Below are 16,204 nucleotides of genomic sequence, written 5' to 3' on the forward strand. Positions count from 1 at the left end.
TATAGGGAAAATCAATGACCCCCCGGGGCGGAGCCAATTTTGACCCCAGGGCTTTTATTTGAACAAACTTGGTAGACACTCACTGGAAGATGTTTCATGCCAAATATCTAATCTCTACCTCTTATGGTTTTTGAAAAGAAGATATTTAAAGTTTTTTTCTTTCGGTCGCCATGGCAACCAGAGTTCTACATGGAATTAAATTCTTTGAACAATTTTTAAAGGTGACCACCAAAGGAACATTCCTTTTTAGTTTGGATGAAATTGGCTTAGTGGTTTATGAGGAGATGTCATTTAAAGTAAAAGTTTACGGACGGACGACGGACGCCGGACGAAAAGCGATCACAAAAGCTCACCCTGTCACTTTGTGACAGGTGAGCTAAAAAGAGATAAATTTTACACACATTTTATTAGCAACTGATTCTATACATATTTGACTTTCATAAATTTCCACTCTTTAGTTATGATGCTATCATGAATTGTTCATATTACTTAATAATCAATTAAAACAAGAGCCTATTGAACCGGGGTGATCCTCCCCGACTAGGATTTGGACACAGAAAAGTATATATAGTATATAAGTTTCAGGGTTATGTCCCAGACAAAGTTCAAAGTCTGATAATTCCAAAATAGTTGTAAAATCCCACTTCAAATAACGACGCTATGGGCCAGACACATTTTTGCTTCAAGGTCATGCTGTGACCTTGACCTTCAAGGTAATGACCCAAATCTTGCGTGTGACATATCATCTCAATATGGTGATCATTTCGGTGAAATAGTTGTAAAATCCGACTTCAAATAACGAATTTATGGGCTGGACACCATTTTGCTTCAATGTCATGTTGCGACCTTGACCTTCAAAGTATTGACCCAAATGGTGTGTGCGACACATCGTCTCAATATGGTGATCATTTCTGTGAAATAGTTGTAAAATCCTACATCAAATAACCAAGATATGGGCCGGACACAATTTTTGTTCAAGGTCATGCTGTGACCTTGACCTTCAAGGTAACGACCCAAATGTTGCGCACGACACATCGTCTCAATATGGTGATCATTACTTTTAAATAGCTTTGAAATCCGACTTCAAATAACGAAGTTATGGGCCGGACATGATTTTTGTTCAAGGTCATGGTGTGACCTTGACCTTCAAGGTAGCGACCCAAATGTTGCGGGTGACACGTCGTCTCAATATGGTGATCATTTCTGTGAAATAGTTTTAAAATCCAACTTGAAATAACAAAGTTATGGGCTGGACACGAATTCGGGTTCGTATGTACATACAGACAGACGGACGGACAACCCGATGACTATATGCTCCCCTGAAATTTTTCGGGGAGCATAAAAACAATGTTTGACAATAGCTATTATTCAGCACATGTTGCAGTATTTCTTAGCACCAAAAATGGGAAATATAATATTGTTGTAAAAGCTAAAAAATCAGAAAAGTTACAGTTTGAAATCTTCTATCTGGACAAAAGTTTCATTCAAACATGAACTGGCATGGAATAACATACATACTTCGACATCCACTTAGACAATCACTATTAATAACAATAAATACTAACAATAGCGTTATGTGTTATGCAAAAACAAACTAGACCAATAATGGCTTTCAAAAATTGTAAAAATGAATCTCAAAAAATATATTTTGGTCTTATACAAACAACATATTTCATGGACATAATACCTTCAGATTTAAACTCATGTCATATAACATTATGATTGTGAGCAAAACAATATCTGACACGAACAATTAGGGCTTTCAAAATTGTTAAAATTAATCACAGCAATATATTTGGGTCTTATACAAACAACTAATTTCATAGAAATAATTTTTTGTTTGTTTGTTTTGGGTTTTTACGTCACATCGACACAGTATAGGTCATATCGTGACGTTCAGGTGCCCTTCCTTGCATTATTTCAGGCACGAACGGGTATCTGAGTAGAACCACCGACGTTCAGTTAAGCTAGCTGGATAGCTTCCTCACACGAAAGAATCCAAAGTCCCTGTCGGTATTCCAACCCACAGTGGTGAGGGGCAAGTGGTTTGAAGTCAATGACCTTAATCACTCGGCCACGGACGCCCCTCATAGACATAATAACTAAAGATTTAAACTAAATGTCTTTAGTCATGTCATATAACGATTGCAAGCAAAACAAAAACAGACTAGAGCAATAATGGCTTTCAAAATTGTAACAAGAGCACCGCTAGGCGGAGCATTATATGCCCGAAACTGTTTTTTTTAGTAAGGCTGAAGCATTTGTAAGACATGGAATTCGCTGTTCATCCTATAAAATTTTACAGCTGTAGGTTGATTTCTACTTAAGTTATTAATAATGACCTTGACCTTTGACCTTGTGACCCCAAAATCAATAGGGGTCTTCTACCTTATATTAGGACAATCATCCTAAGAAGTTTGAATATTGTGGGCCAATTGGAACTTTAATTATGCTCTAGAAACTGTTTTCAGTATTAAGGTAAAAGTGACTTTGACCTTGTGACCCCAAAATCAATAAGGGTCTTCTATCCAATATGGATAATCATCCTATGAAGTTTGAATATTGTGGGCCAAATGGAACTTAAGTTATGCTCCGGAAACTGTTTTTGGTTTTAAGGTAATTGTGACCTTGACCTTTGACCTAGTGACCCCAAAATCAATAGGGGTCTTTTGCCTAATATGGACAATCATCCTATGAAGTTTGAATATTGTGGGCCAAATGGAATTTAAGTTATGCTCCAGAAACTGTTTTCAGTTTTAAGGATATAGTGACCATGACCCTTGACCTTTTGACCCCAAAATCAATAGGGGTCTTCTACCCAATATGGACAATCATCCTATGAAGTTTGAACACTGTGGGCCAAATGGAACTTAAGTTATGCTCTGGAAACTGTTTTCAGTATCAAGGTAATAGTGACCTTGACCTTTGACCTTGTGACCCCAAAATCAATAGGGGTCTTCTATCTAATATGGACAATCATCCTATAAAGTTTGAACATTGTGGGCCAAATGGAACTTAAGTTATGCTCCGGAAACTGTTTTCAGTATCAAGGTAATAGTGACTTTGACCTTTGACCTAGTGACCCAAAAATCAATAGGGGTCTTTTACCCAATATGGACAATCATCCTATGAAGTTTGAACATTGTGGGTTGAATGGAACTTAAGTTAGGCTCCGGAAACTGTTTTCAGTTTTAAGGTCATAGTGACCTTGACCTTTGACCTTTTGACCCCAAAATCAATAGGGGTCTTCTACCTAATATGGACAATCATCCTATGAAGTTTGAACATTGTGGGTCGAATGGAACTTAAGTTATGCTCCGGAAACTGTTTTCAGTATCAAGGTAATAGTGACCTTGACCTTTGACCTTGTGACCCCAAAATCAATAGGGGTCTTCTATCCAATATGGGCAATCACCCTATGAAGTTTGAACATTGTGGGCCAAATGGAACTTAAGTTATGCTCCGGAAACCAAATTGCTAACGGACGGACAGACGCCAGGGGGTATAACATAATATGCCCTTTCGGGCATATAAAAATGAATCTTAACAATATTTTTGGGTCTTATACAAATATAGACATAATTATTAAAGATTAAAACTAAATGTCTTTAGTCATGTCATATAACGATTGCAAGCAAAACAAAAACTGACTAGAACAATAATGGCTTTCAAATGTGTAAAAATGAATCTTAACAATATATTTGGGTCTTATACAAACATAAACATAATAACTTAAGAATAAAACTAAATGTCTTTAGTCATGTCATATAACGATTGCAAGCAAAACAAAAACTGACTAGACAATATTGTAAGTTTGCATGAAATTGGCTCGGCAATTTATGAGATGCTGTTTAAAGATCAAGTTTACGGACGAAAGATAGACAAAAGCTCGCAATGTCACTTTGTAAGCTAAAAACGCACTACTTTACTCTTTCACTCTTCCAAGTTTCAGTGCCCTGGCCATTGTGTGTATTTTGGTGTTGACTGCTTTGGTGACTAAGCTACTCTCCATATTTAGTTTATTGATGCAGTACACTGAAACAAAACAAGGTTTATTTTTCATTTACATGTAACCATGTTTATACTGAATAAAACTAGAACTATCACTGAAGGTGAATGATACCCCAAAACCCCACCTTGAAATAAAGTGGCAGTAATCTATTAGTAAAGCCTACCTACAAATGAAGAAAATAAACACCAAAGGCAATTATTATTTATTGGTCAATACACTGGTGCTGGCTTGATTTTAATCTGTTGGGATGAACATGTATTTGCATTGCAAAACCTAGATTTATTTACAAATGACAAGTGGCTCATATATTATAAGTTTATCTAACTTAGTTAAGAAATCAAGGTATTATGTTAAAAACACACCAAAATAACAAACAAGAGCGATCAGTGATCACATGTGTCGCCTCATGATGGCCAATTTCATGTTGGGACAAGTTTTGTGACAGACGGACAGACAGACAGACAGTGCACAACTAGACTTGGTACTGATCATTCCTTTAAAGTTTGGATGAAATTGCACCAGTAGTTTTTGAGGAGTAGTCCGGACAAGCTTTTGTGTATCTGGCAACACCTTTTCATCAAACTTGCCAAAATATCATTCAACCGGAAAACCTGTGCAATATGTGCAAGGATTTGAGCAACAGATCAATTCTGTAAAGTTTCATTGAAATTGCATTTGTGGTATAAGAGATGTAGTCTGGACAAACTTAAAAAAAGGCCATACCTCTGACAAAAATCATTGAACCGGAAAATGCTGACAATATGCACAACTAGACTTGGTACTGATCATTCCTGTAAAGTTTGGATGAAATTGCACCAGTAGTTTATGAGGAGTAGTCTGGACAAACTTTTGTGTATCTGGCAACACACAGAAAAAAAACACCTTTTTATCAAAGGGCCATAACTCGGCCAAAAATCCTTCAACCGGAAAACCCGTGCAATATGCACAAGGTCTTAAGCTACAGATCAATCCTGTAAAGTTTCATTAAAATTGCTTTAGTGGTATAAGAGAAATAGTCCAGACAAACTTTAAAAATAAAAATTATTAAAGGGCCATAACTCTGACAAAAATCATTGAACCGGAAAATGCTGACAAAATGCACAACTAGACTTGATACTGATCATTTCTGTTAAGTTTGGATAAAATTGCACCAGTAGTTTATGAGGAGTAGTCTGGGGACGGACTTAATACGGACGGACGTCGGAGAAATGATCCCTATATGTCGCCACTACTCCGTAGAGGCGACACAAAAATGATGCATGCTGTGAACATGACAGCCAGGTCAGAGCTCAAAGTTAAAACCAGGGTCATTCAAATAACCATTAGGATTTTTCTTCTAAATGCCACTGTTTGAAAGAACAATGTTGACTAACCAGTCTTACTTGTATGCAAAACTCACTTTTTCAATTATACATCAATAACAGTGGTTAAAATATACACAGATACTTTTCTGACAAATTCTAAATCATTACTGACATGATAACTGAGAAAAATTAGAAATGTGTCAATAGGACACGGATGCCCCCACACGCCACTGTTCTGTCAATCTTACGACTCTAGGTCAAATAGTTTTTGGACTACATGTGCCACAAGTTGCAAACTAAAAATCAACAAAGGGCCATAATTCTGTTAAATTTGGTTGCAGCAAAAAATCCTTCCTTTATTACCATCTACACATTAAGTTTGTTAATCCCTGGAAGTTTAAGCAAAATCTGCCATCCGATTAAAGAGGAGTTGCGTTCACAAAATTTCTACATAGTATATAGTGAAAAAATCAATAAAGGGCCATAATTATGTTAAATTTGGTTGCAGCAAATATTCCTTCCTTTACTACCATCTACACATTAAGGTTGTTCATCTCTGGAAGTTTAAGCAAAATCTGCCATCCGGTTTAAGAGGAGTTGCTTTCACAAAATTTCTACATAGCATATAGTGAAAAAATCAACAAAGGGCCATAATTCTGTTAAATTTGGTCGCAGCGAAAATTCCTTCCTTAACTACCATCTACACATTAAGGTTGTTCATCCCTGTAAGTTTAAGCAAAATCTGCCATCCGGTTTAAGAGGAGTTGTGTTCACAAGATTTTGGGACAAACTGACAAGTGCAACGCTATATGCTCCCACATTGTGGGAGCATAAAAATAATCTTATATAATACTTTACTTACATGTTAAACTGTCAAATCCTCTTTTGTGCCAGGCAGTATCTACTGCACTGGACATACCACTGCGGGTTTTACAGGGAAATTTCGGGGAAAGTCTTAATCTGCTGTGAGGTTTTTCAAGATGTGGACCACTTCTGATTTGTTTTCAACCTTTGACTGTCTGTGAGAACTGTAATTGTAAAAATATTTCAAAAATATTTTCTGTAATTTAAAATTCATCTTTAAACGTAATATTGACAAATATTGAGAAACTACACCAATGAATTGACAATAACTTATTTATAATTAATGTAACACAATGTTCATACTAGAATTAGTTTTGTTAATTATTAATGCTGATTGCACGACTTTTTCCTGACCAATTTTAGTAATCTGTCGACTTTTATGAAATAATTCGGACTGCATATCGATTATTCATCACATGAAGATACATCAAATTGTTTCTATTGAAGACGACCCCAAATAGCATTACAAAATTATCACAGTATTATCATTTAATTGCTACACCATGATTATAAATATATATATATAAAAAAAAACTCATAGATTTCAACTTACAGTTTAATAGGCATTTTTGTTTGATGTATTGTTGAGGATTGTTCATCACAATTGTATAAATCTGACCATTCACTGTCATTTGTAACTGTAGCATCTGACTGAAGAATAGACCTTGAATAAAAAAAAATACATATGTACAAACAGTATATGGAGAGATATTCATATATTGAAGCAACTGAGATAACACAAACAGTTCAACAACACCAGTCAGTTTTGCATAGTCCTTTACTTTCGTAAATAAACAAAATACAGAAAACAAACTACCAGTACTCACTTTAGTGCTGGCGAGGCATCTGGCAAAGTACATCCTCCAAGATCTTGTCAATAAGACCTTCCATGATGTTGTGTTCTGATACCATTGATTCTTCATGATGCACATCCCTTAAAAAGAATGCATGTATTTAATAAGAATTTTAGTCTTAAACCAATGAAGGTAAAATATGATAAACAAGATCAACAAGGAAAGGAGACGTTCAATGAACGCAACCCCCATATGACCCAGCAACAAGTACCAATGGCAAGGAGCCCAGGCGGACCCAGTTTGTCATGTAGAAATAAATACTTTTTTTTAAAATACAATTACACATTCATGTTATTTTGAAAAAAAAAATATGTACATGAATATAGAGTAACATGCAAAAACAACAAAGCCATTGTTTAAAAATTCTTTTCTCATATATATATGGATTGTATAATATTCTTTGGTTCCCTAAACCACGAGTATACCAGCAATATAGGATTATACCATGATAAGATGCATAGGCATAATAATTACAAAATACTTTTTCAAATTCTTCCAATTCAATTACATGTTATTTCGAAAATATCATTGTAAATGTGTCTTACTCCATTTCCTTGATCTTTCGCAGCAGATTCTGTCGACATAGAAGCCACTGTCTCAATGATATTTCCAACGCGTCTCTCCATTTCTTTTCATGTTTTTATTTCCAATTGTTGGTATATTGAGTGTTGACAACAAATTGATGACCCTCCCCTCACCGGCCCACCTACACTATCAATCATTGCTGTAAGAAAATGAAAAGAAACAAATTATTTCATTTAAGTATACAAATATTTTGTCAAAAAAAAACTTCACATGGATTGTAATTTACATAACCGTGATAATAACACATTGCATAAATTTATATAGCTATTTTTAGCTGCCTCATGTACATTGTATGTTGAATATTACTGTGACTGTGTGTATTGGCAGCCTAGTGTAAACTGTGTCTTTTATATAATGTACATGTAGGATTCTGTAATGTCTTAATAAAAATTGCATTGTTGCAAGATTTAATTTAGCAACGTTTTATCATTTGTTTTTCAAGTTTCTCAGTGACTTTGGGGAAATTAAAACAGTTCAGAGGGAAGTTTATAAAAAAATTCACAATAGGAAGTGGCTAGCTGTACAGGCCCGTACGGCTACCCAAAAGTTCTAGCCGTACGTGAGTCATGTACGACTAGCCAGGACACACTGTATTGGCTAGCGGTACGGCACTTTTCAAAATTATATGGAGTACGTGAGTCACGTACGGCTAGAACTTTTGGCTAGCCGTACGGGCCCGTACGTACGGCTAGCCACTTCCTTCACAATAAGGAGTAGTCTGAGATTTTTTTACAAACTCATCAGTGTGGGTCCTAGGACTCGCTGGACTATAAATCTATGTGTCCCAAAATTTATCCGACAAATCCAAGTTACAAGGTTAGGCTTAATATTGATTTAGTGATATGAAAGGTATATTAACAATGGAATGAAGAAAAAATGAATTTGAATTCTACATTAATTACAATGCTTCTGATACTGAAATTATTCATAACTGTCAAATAAATTTAATAAATTTATTTCCATTGATTTAGTTTGAGATTAATCAAAACTTCATTTTACTTAATATTTTTATGCTTATCTATAGTAAAGCACATTATTATTTCTTATCTGTAGAAGATTTGCAGACCTAGAATATGATTGACATAAATTGAACACAATTTGGTATTTATTACCAAATTCCTGTCGGACAGGACTTTCTACTCAGAAAAAGTATGCATCCAAAAGATGCACATTATTTGAAACTTTGCATCCACAGCAAATTTAATGAGTTCTGGACTCAGGATGCAGAGGTAAAAAATCACTGGTAGTGTTTTACAGCTCAACACAAACAAGATACATGTATTCTGTATAATAAATTAATTATTTATAAATCTGAAACATAAATTTGGTCCGCATAATTTCCCTCATAATTTTACATGTTTGACATCATTGGAAGACAAGTAGATAAACACTGATAAATGTATATTCATTTTGGTACGATACCTTACATCTATGAATTCATAATCAGTATATAGTACTTAATCTAAAGTATGATGCAATACATTAATCACTTACCTGGTCCTAATTTTGTGTTGACAACGAAACATGGCATTCCAACTTTCCCAGGTCTTCAATCTACTACTAGAGTCTATGTGTTTTTCCATAGGGAACACAATTCACATGACCGCATTCTGTGTTTCGACATTTCACATACAAATATCCAGACACACCCTGTTTAAATTCACCTAACATGTTGTCAAAAGTTAATGGTAGCCTACTGGTCCAAGTCTACATTTTTTACAAAATCTTAGGTTTGACCGTAACAGCGTAACACGCCAAACTCAACGACAACGATTCCAACCCTCATTATCAACCGATTTAGGAAGAGTTGATGTTTTGTAGAGCTGGTTTGGTTGACCCGTAATACTGGTTACCTGCACTATAGTTATGTTCTATAATTAAGTCGCAATACTTGGGTTTTCTGCATCTTTTTACACTTTTTTTGAATCGACCGAGCGTATCACGCCTGTAAGACGCCATGTTAGATATCTACGGAAATTACGTCATTTTCTTGGGGAATACTACCACGTGACCGGGGATATCCGCTATTATTAGAATTCCGACTTTATACGTAAACAAACGAAGTTCGTTACGATAAATGGCGAGATATGGCGGTAATTGTCGAAGATTGCCGATTTCATTATGGGTCTTCTACCTTATAATTTTTTAACTGTTATTGTGAACTACAATACCCTCCATGATACATATGATGTTTCAATTTGATAACTCTTAGGCAAAAAATAAAAATATGTTTGTTTCCACTTCCCGACCCATTAAAATAGGGTTGGGTAGGTAGGTAGGTAGGTTATATATAGGTATAGGTACATGAAGGACGTTTTTTTTATATGTGCATAATAATATAATTCCTTGGCAAAATAGTTATTTACTGAACAAAGTTGGATTAACTTTCAGAACTGATGTGTTTGTGGCGATTATCTGGCAAACTTGTTTTTATAGAAAAGTTTCTGGTGAACTTTCAGTGAATATTTTTTTTGATAGAAAGATTCTCGCAATCTCTGGCAAATTAGTTTTCCACTGAAAGTTTCTGTCAAACTTTTGGCGAACAACTTAATATTCTGGTGAATTTGCCGCAAAGTCGCCAAATGTTTGCTACAGAGTTGCCACTAGTGGCGATATCTGGCAAACTCTTGACACAGTGTTTCAGCCAACTAAAAGGTTTGCAGCGAATTTGCGGCAAAGTTGCGGCGAGTTTACGGCAAACCTTTCCTTTTGGTACGGGTGTACATTATCAATTTTGTGGTGTTGGACTTTCTTTAGGGATTCTGTTTTCTCTATTTTAATGCTACGGAATAAAGTAGTTTTTCTACGAGGAACTACTTTAACTTTAATACTCTTGTTAAAGCTTCACATTTGCCTGCAAGCAAGAATGCTGTACGTTTTAGTTCCTCTATAACCATTTGTGTGTTTCGAGGTTCAGCCGATGTATATGGTCTTTGCATTTGTATTTCCTTTAATATATTCAAGATTGGCGTTACGAAGGTCGTTTTCGTTTCATCTACACGGCCAATAAGAATACCCAGGACCGTCAGTTGTTTCCGTTCGTTTGTAACAAAAACCAAACCATTGAACCGGAATCACCTTTATCAGAGAAACATCCACAGTCATCGCGTATTTGCATCTGATCGTTAATTATATATTCATTTGTTTTGCTATGTAGCCTAGCTTTCCTTCCATCAGTGAAAAGAAATTGCCATACATGTTAAATCTTGCAATGAACCGAGACTGTAAACAATTCCTGAAGTCAGTTTGAATCCATACTTGACAACCTGGTTATTAACTTTTAATTTGCTTTTCCATTTGCTTCGAGTTCTGTATAACAGATCTATCTTGGATCATATTGCAATGTTTGTAACAGCAAAAGATCTTGAAATAGAAAATATGTAAGTTATTCATATTTGTTTTATAAATACTATAGGGATAAAGATAACCTGTTAGGTCCACCAACATCATTTCAAAGAGAAAATTAGCAAAACTGTTTATAAACGACGTTATCTTTTTCGAAAAGATCGTGCATGAAAATTAAATACTGTTTTAATACTAGTAGATAAAATCTTATATAATTTCTTCTATTTACATCGAAATTATGTTTAATGATTTGAATGTATCAAGAATAGAATTACCTCAATCAGTTACACATAAAACATAACATGTAATTATTTTTATGTAAGACTCGAGCAATAGTATCTGCATAATTCAACAAGTAAATGAGAAAAAAAAGACCTAGGCGTGATCTTCGACTGCAAAATGACATTCAGTATACATATAAGCAGTAAAGTAAATAAGACAAATAGAAATTTAGGAGGACTAATAGTTAAAAAACAAACAAAAAATGATTCTTCAACTCTACAAATCTCTTGTAAGACCTCATCTTGAGTACAGTTCTGCAATTCGGTCACCTAAATTAAAAAAAGATGCAGTATCCATTGAAAATGTGCAAAGAAGAACCACTAGAGTATTAAGTGAATTAGCTGGAAAGAATAAAGCGAAAGACTGTTGCAATTAGGCATTCAAACTTTAGAATACAGAACAAATAGATCATACATGATTGAAAATTATAAAATAGTTAACAACATTGATAAGGAAAAAGATAATGAAATATTCAAAACACAAGAAGGAACCACAACCAGAGGTCACAAGTATAAAAATATTCAAGCCAATGGCAAGACATAACACAAGAAAAAAAAACTTTAAGCCATAGAGTTGTGGATTCTTGGAATACGTAAAGTCCTGAAGTCGTAGAAGCTACATCATTGAATTCTGAAATATTTAAGACAAGATTGAATAATCTATGTAACTGTCAGAATAAGTTTCATGCAAATTGTTACCAAACCCAGTGAAGTTATAATGAAAAGTAAACAAGTAAAATCTAAGATGTATAGAAACTGATATGGTTTATATAACTAATTAAGGATATAGAGATAAGCATTCTCAATAACATTGGAAATAATTACAAAAGAAGTTGATGTAAATTACAAGAAAAGAAACACTTCCAAAACGGCCTAACAAGCTCAGCTTAGGAACCTTGACGAGGTTCCGGCCTGAAATACTAAATGAACTACATGTACATGAACAATTCGTAGAAGACATGTTGGCCGTAGCAAAACGGAATCTTGTTATAAGCACAGGGTTGATGATAGGCTTGTGCGTACGCTTCAGATCCTTTAAAATGTATAACGATTTAGAAATGATCCACATGTATATTTATCTAAATGTTTAAGTCAGGAACATATCCACTTACGATAATTGTTTACATCATAGACAAGAAATTGCTTCTAAAACAGTATTTCAGAGGGAAGACACCATATTTTAATAACATATGGCTAACCCAGCACATATTGGTAGGTCTGAATAAAAAAAAGCTAGACATGTTGTTGGTATTTGCTTTTGTCATTTCATTCTTATTACTTGCAAATTATGAAGGCACCTTACTGACATTCAGTCACTTGTCCTCCAGCTAGCTTACGGAAGTCCGGTGATTTTAATTAAGTTCCCGCTCAGGACTTTTCTGGTTCAAGGAGTTTTGAGTTTTCTTTCCACCCACCACTCCCAGTCTAGCCGAAATTGCCATTTAACATTTTCACTGTGAATTTAAACCAAACCAATTCATGTCATATGATATTGTTTCTAGACAAACTAGAGAATTTGAGAGACGAGAACGATAATACTTTTAAATTAATTATTGTTTTATTTTTTGAAACAAAAAGTTTATTATTCCCGTCATAAATAAAATGGGTCGGGGGTGTTCCACTATTTTACTTTACAAGTTTTCATACTATAAAAATTTTAACAATATGACATGAACAGAACATAGTATTTTTTTATAAATTTGGGCATTTTAATGATGTATAATGTTGCAACAAGATTGAATATTTTTATATACTCAAGTAGACACACTTAGCATTATATATGATGAAAATAGAAGATACATATATGAATCGGCAGCACGTGAACTGGGTTCAAGTAAGTTTTTTTTTTAAAAAGATTAATATGCCCATTCCTTAAGGCTATGTTTATGACACATCAAGTTTTAGGTATCAGTTTCCTTGATTTTTAATTGACGAAGTTATTGAAGACTGGCCATGAACATACTTTTAGATTTGACAATCAAAAACCCAGAGTGGTTTATGCTCATTTATTCACATCTGTAAGTTTTGAAGTCCACCAAAGAAGACAAAATATGTTTCCGTCAATACTGTGTAAATGTTTGGTTTGTTTGTTGGGGTTTTACATTTTGGCATAAGTGTATTAATTTGCATATTCCAAAAAAGTTTAATACACATAAATATCTTGTCCAAGCGCATTTTAAGTTGCAAGCCTGACTTCATGCATTTCTGTTTGCAAACTTATTCTTATTACTAGCGCATATTTAACTCTAAAATGATTCAATGGAGATCATATTTATGAGATTATTATTACAATTTTATACAGCTGTGTTATTTGCACTTAAGATGTTTTATAGATCTTTGATATTTTTAAGCGTTTCTTTACTTTGTTATCATCTATTGGTACGGCCGATCCCTGTTCCAGTTTGTATGCCCGCTCCTTCCTTACTGGGCCCTTTCCGATAGTCCAGTGTGACTTAATTTCGTCGAGGGTTGTGTTCTCTGCAACTCTCCTTGCATTGTTGATCTTTGATGTTATATTTTTCCTGTTTTACAACCATAATACAATAAGAATACTTCAGTTGAATAAGCGCTATCAAAATAAAACATCATCATGAACATTTGAACGTAAGGACGTTGTCGCGTCATTAAAAAGTGTATGTAATGCTACCCGGCAAAAACAATAAAATGTAAAAATGTATCAAAATCTTGAAAACAGTGATCCCTCGTCAGCTAAAATTATAACAAAATTTTTGAAATTTGCCATTTACAACACTGAAAGTGCTGGAATATATGATCCCGAAGGACCAGAAAAATATAACGATACCGCAGTTAAATACTGGAAACCTTTCATAGCTGTCACACGCCACTTGACATCTGCTGTTTAGCAGTCTAAAAATATGAACCACAACTCTTCATCTCGCACTGATACAAAATATATAACCCTTAGGTGAGGTTTTCTTTTACATTTTCTGAACAATTATTTCTTAGCACTTGAATTTTTATGTTTGATATATATTGTTTAATTCAAATGCACTTATTTTGAACTATTTTTTCTCTATTTCTATTTTTTGTAAGAAGTAACATTTTCTCTTAAATCTTGTCAAACTTTAATTTTGATATTCAAATAAAAATGAAATTAAATGATATAAAATGTCCTTTCCTAACATTCAAATGAACATTTTTTTCAAATTCGAATCAAAATCTACAATTTCTAAATATCTCGATTAGCGGTATATGTTAGATTAAAATGTCACTTAATACCGTAAATGCAATAATATCACTATATCATTATTTCATCAAAAGATAGCTCTGTCCAGCAATTATCAGCAATAATATTGTAAGCTAAGTCAAAACTGTTGAAAATAATAACTTTTATTGATAACAAAGTTCCAACATTCTTTTATTCAACTCTGAAGAGCACCAGATATTCATAACAAATAATAGACAGTTGTATAAAATAAGAAAATTACCAATTTATTAAGTTGTCACTAGTTTTCACGACTGTCAGGATTTGGAGCCAAAATGAAAAGTGAAGACAGCCTGGCATGGCTACTTATATAGACTCTGAACTTGCCAGGACTGTCAAAATTGACCAATCATAATGTCCCAATTGTCCTGGCAGACTGGCAGGAAAGACAGGAATTTCTTAAATGGCGGCCATCTTGACAGGAATAATTTAGAAAAATGTAAATTTACATGGTAAACAAATAACAAAATATGCAATGAACACTTGAATTACATGCTTAACTCAATGTACTAAAAATCTGGACCAAAAATAATAATAGTTCAAGCTTAGGAAAAATGAACTGTTGATATAAAAAGATTCTAGTGCCAGGAATTTGAATTTTCCCTCCTGACAAACTTAGAGGTCATACTGGTCATCAAGATTATTATGAAATACAGCAATACCAGCTAAATATTTGGAAATTGACTTAAGTCTTAGGTAAATAGAGATTACATTCTTTGTTCTTACATGTAAAATGGTAAGTATTTGTATATGTTTATGAAAATATAAGCATTTAAAGTTTTGAATCAAGGTAGACAACTCTTGTCGGCCATTTTGATGCCAGGATAAACAAAGTAAGTAAATTAATCATTTCTTAAAGTATAAACCTTCTTATAGTGTCCTATATAGTCCTACAATCTCAAAATGTCCTATAATATGGTATTAATACCTTCATTTAACAGAAAATTATTATAAATACTTGAAATCAACAAAAACATTAATGGTTGAGGAACGGTCAGGAATCCTGACAGGTAAGTGTAAAGTATTTTCTTGAATATTTCTGTATCTCATTTGTAAATAAATGTCCTAGCTTAGGTCTCTTTATACTCAAAACCTAGAATTTGTTTAAAACTGATACTTAAGCTAACAAAGCAAAAGTAAATTATTTGAATAAGTCACTGTCTCTTACAATATTGACGTATAAGTTTGCAATCAGAAATGGTTGAAGTACAAGTTTACAACCAAAATATGCTTGAGCAGAATGTTTTTGTCTATCAAAACTTCATTTGGACCATCGAAATTAAAACATTTACACAAGAAAGAAACCTATTTTGTCTTGTTTGGTGAATATCAAAACTTCGAAATGTGAATAATTAAGACCGGAATTGCCATTTGTCAAATTAATAACTTCGTAAACTCAGAATCTACATAGTTGAGATCTTGAGTGTTTTATAAACATTCTCTTAAGCAAGAGGCATATTACTTTTTTAAACATAACATACAGTAGAAAGACAGAATCCCTAACGAAAGCAACAGAAAGCCCAGCACGGCAAAATTGAAAATGTTGCAGGTTCGGTTTAATTGAGCCTGTTCATGAACGGTTCTGGAAAGCGCAAATTATCGTACACGCCCCTAGCACCGGCTTAAGAAGTATTCAACATTAAACATGAACTGGTAAAATTTGGAATTTTTGAAATATCCGCAAATGTATTCAAAAGGCGGTCATCATGGAACCTTCAATGTGACAAGTTAGT

At 34.0% G+C, this 16,204-nt stretch overlaps 1 long non-coding RNA gene across 1 annotated transcript; it reads right to left on the reverse strand.

The window, feature by feature from the left end:
* Positions 1-1,730: 1,730 nt before the first annotated feature.
* LOC132748270 (uncharacterized) lies at positions 1,731-9,919 on the reverse strand. Its single transcript, XR_009628231.1, has 6 exons — positions 9,114-9,919; positions 7,580-7,758; positions 7,008-7,114; positions 6,734-6,844; positions 6,179-6,344; positions 1,731-4,035 (listed from the first exon to the last, which is right to left on the reverse strand). It is a non-coding gene; the product is annotated as an uncharacterized LOC132748270 (long non-coding RNA).
* Between the last annotated feature and the right edge of the window lie 6,285 nt (positions 9,920-16,204).

This window comes from Ruditapes philippinarum, unplaced genomic scaffold, assembly GCF_026571515.1.
Source record: "Ruditapes philippinarum isolate M1 unplaced genomic scaffold, ASM2657151v2 ctg3048_1_1_1_1, whole genome shotgun sequence".
Lineage (NCBI taxonomy): Eukaryota > Metazoa > Mollusca > Bivalvia > Venerida > Veneridae > Ruditapes > Ruditapes philippinarum.